Consider the following 3,823-nt stretch of genomic DNA (forward strand, 5'->3'; position numbering starts at 1 on the left):
GTTCTCGAAGCAGATAAAGCTATAAATAACAGCAGGTAAATATTGGTTGAAAATCGTTTCGGATAGAAAAAATCGAAAGCTGTGCTTGTTTACAGATGTGGGTTTCGGTCTCAGGAGCAGCCTTCGATTTCTTCTTCCATCAAAGGGATTTTTCAACTCAATATTTGCATTTTGTTTGTTAAATTCTTCTAACAACCTGAAGTTTTTCAAATTTTCACCTGATTATTATTATTATATTTTTTTTAAATGTAACTTCTTTATTATTAATTTCTTGTTAGAAAGAATTCCGACATTCGTCAGCTGCATGAAAAAGCTACAATTAAAAGAAATAATAATAATAATATAATTCTTTACTGCCCACAAGGGGCTAAACATAGAGGGGACAAACAAGGACAGACAAAGGGACTAAGTCGATTACATCGACTCCAGTGCGTAACTGGTACTTAATTTATCGACCCCGAAAGGATGAAAGGCAAAGTCGACCTCGGCGGAATTTGAACTCAGAACGTAGTGGCAGGCGAGGTAATCAGGTGAAAATTTGAAAAACTTGGAATGGTTGGAAGCAATTAAACAGGATTCCAATATCTACATGTTATTATTAATAGTTTTATGTACTCCAAGATCAACTATTATAAAAAAGAGAATTAATTAACTGTCATTATAACCAGTGTCAATTATGTAATAATGGTAAATATTTAAATGGTAAACATTTAAAACAAAAACAAATGTATTTTAAGGAGGGAAATTACTGAGACACTCAAACGTAACAAGACAATCGTTCATGGGGTGTTATTATGGACACTGGAAACTATGAAGGGCTTTTAGATGTTTCAAATGAAAAAAGGAGAGTTTAGCACCTGAAATATAAAAATAGAACGATTATTTATCGGTAAAAACTGATAGAAATAAAGGTTAAAAATGATTCACCGTCGCTTCTCCTCGGCGAGTCCAGGCGTGGTAGAAAGAAAATGGTGGAAGATACGAAACAAACGATAACGAGATATAATTAAAGATAATTATTAAACTACGAAGAGACTTGTGATGATGGTTTAGTGGTGATATTAAGTAATCTAAAATATGAATAATTTTTTTGTGATGAAATGTAATGTCCGAGATGCTATAGTTACTTTTTTGCTTCTTTTCGTTGTTGTAAGTAATAGAAAGATAGATATATCTATGAGTAAATATAAAGTAGCTGGAAGGAAGGAGGATGAGGTAGAGAGAAGTAGAAGAGGGAGAGAGAGACAGAACGAGATAAAGGTGTAGACTGAGTGGGAGTGAAAGGAACAGTTGTAGAAGGCGATGGTTTGGAGGTGAAGAAGCGCGAATGTGAATGGGTGATGAGCCGTGGTGATCTCCCCTTAACGAGAAGGCGAATGATAAAGAGAGGAAGAAGGGGAGAAAAAGAGTGTGTGTGAGAGAAGGAGAGAGAGCAGGTGAAAGAAAGACAAAGAGATAGAGAGGGGTAACGAGAAAAGAGTGAGAAAAAAGAGAAAGAGAATGAACTAGAGAGAGAGAGACAGTAAGTGAGAGAAAGAGAATCAGTGTGAGAGAGTGAGTGAAGAAAAGAGTTAGAGAGAGAGAAAGAAAAAGAGAAGGCAAGAAACAGACCGGGAGAAAAAGAGTGCGAGGAACAGAGACAGAGAAAGAAAAGGGAAGTGAGAGGGAAAGCGAAAGAAATACAAAGAAAGAGAGTCAGAGTGAGAGGGGGAGAGAAAACAAAAAGTTAAAAAATAATAAAAAAGACAAAGCGCCCCCTGGACTTGGTTCACTAATGGCAAGTCAAAACCGATGCATAACAACGGAGTCGCTACTGTGGCTGTGGTTTTATTTAAAGTGAAAGAATCCATCGCTGAAATATGATAAAAACAAGTTAAAAGTTTATTTTGGCCTTTAATTAAAAAATATATTTAGTTTTTCAATAAGATTCGTGTTCCACGTTAAGTTTTTCGTGTGTGGAACTGTGCTTTAATGATGATCGGTTAGTTAGGTCTGCCGACTATTGCCATAAATAGCTGAGACTGGTGTTAGGAAATTAAGAGGATGGAATTGTGAACACCAAGCAGGACTTATTATTATTTAATCTATTATTATTAACACACGTTGACGCAGGGAAAAATTATAGACAGGAGAAAAACAATCACATCAAAGTTTATTGCTTTTTATTAACCGATTTCTTGAGGATTAAAAAAAAAAAAGATAAAAACATTAATTTGTTGGGTAAGTTTTTATTGTTTTACTTTATTTTTCTGTTGTTTTTTTTTATAACAAAGTTTATTAAGAAAAAAGAAAGTGTGGAGAAATGTATCCTAAATCTTTGAATAGGTAATTTGAATTTATTTTCTATGTATGTCGTACGTATTTATACAATGTTATATTCCGAATGTGTTTCATTTTTCTCTCAATATGTGTATATATTGAAATGTTATGTGTATATAGTGAATTTGCAGGTGCGCGCGTGGCTCGAGTGTGCTGTGTATTATTGCTTTAATTAGTAGTAGTATTATTGTATTATTTATTTTAAGTATAAACCGAATTTTATTCTCTCTTTCATTCTGGATGTGTACATGTATTTATGAAGGTGTGTGTCTTTCAGTGAACGTGTATCCTCCGACCCTGTGAAATATGTTTTTATGTATGCGCGCGTTTTATCCTCAATTAACCCCCTACCTGTATAAATATGTTGGTGATGTTAGTGTTCCCTACATCAGCCCTAATTCGAACAGACAGACGTATATTCAAAGACGTTTGAAGCCCTCATCATCCCGTATTTCCTTCTGTTTTTTTTTTTTCTCTCTCAACCCTTGTGCATCCAAGACGGCATTATCCTAGGAGTCGTCCTTCCTTTGGGGGGAGATTTATCTGCTATTTCTAACCGGTCAAACGATCGTGCAGCTACTTTCCCTTGATGTGTAGTTAGGTACATGTGTGTGTGTCTGTGTATTTACTTCGGTTAACCATGTGTTCTGGTGTGTACATTTAGGTATATACGTCTGTTGCCGCTGATATGCTGTACACTGGGCATGTTAATCCTCGACCCAACGGCTTTTCCAGCCTGGATACCAACATAAAAAAAAAAGGATGCGATTTAATTACGCTGGAGCCTTCCAGCGCTTTTGAGTGTTTATATATATTATTACATATATATTTTATTTAAATTATACCAACGTATATGTTATTTATATCATAATACCATACGTTCATATTATCTCATCGTATATTTATATTTTCACTTCTGTCAATTCGTCCATCGCATCATGTTGAGAGAAGAAACAAAGTATAGAAAAGAAAATTGAACACAGCTGCCAAGATATATCGGTGCATATTGTACGGATGTATATATATGTGTATGTGTGTGTGTGTGTGTGTATATGTGTGAGAGAGTGTGATCGATAGTGTTAAAGGGCCCCTTGCAAATGTGTCATCGCCTTTTCGATTTTGTCTGCTGGCTCAGGAGTAGTAATTAGCATTAGCGCGACAGTGGAAAGGCTGAGGTACTGATAAAGCTCGGGATCGTTGGTGCCATTAGCAATATCTTCTATGGACATCTTTAGAAAGTATGTTGTTCTTACACACACATACTCAAACATAGTCACATATGTTTATGTAGAATTTATATATTAAACATACATCGTTCTTTTTCTCTCTCTCTTTCTTACAGAGATATACATACATTCATATACAAAACAATCGCTCGTTGTCGAAACACACATTGTCTCAGACATGTAATTCACAAATAAAAACCGCATGATTCGCATTCGTTCATCCAAATGATTATTCACACGCTTTTGTAATTGTGTGTGTCTCCGCCATATATATATAT

At 35.2% G+C, this 3,823-nt stretch overlaps 1 protein-coding gene across 4 annotated transcripts in view; it reads left to right on the forward strand.

Moving 5' to 3' along the window:
• The first annotated feature begins 1,609 nt into the window (after nucleotides 1-1,609).
• Nucleotides 1,610-3,823, forward strand: part of LOC106871426 (uncharacterized) — a 377,941-nt gene continuing 375,727 nt past the window's right edge. For all 4 annotated transcript variants that reach the window (XR_008264553.1, XR_008264554.1, XM_014917874.2 and 1 more), the window contains exon 1: nucleotides 1,610-2,220. The gene's annotated coding sequence lies outside the window, so the exon portion shown is untranslated. The remainder of the gene's footprint in view (nucleotides 2,221-3,823) is intronic.

This window comes from Octopus bimaculoides, chromosome 7 (assembly GCF_001194135.2).
Source record: "Octopus bimaculoides isolate UCB-OBI-ISO-001 chromosome 7, ASM119413v2, whole genome shotgun sequence".
Taxonomy (NCBI): domain Eukaryota; kingdom Metazoa; phylum Mollusca; class Cephalopoda; order Octopoda; family Octopodidae; genus Octopus; species Octopus bimaculoides.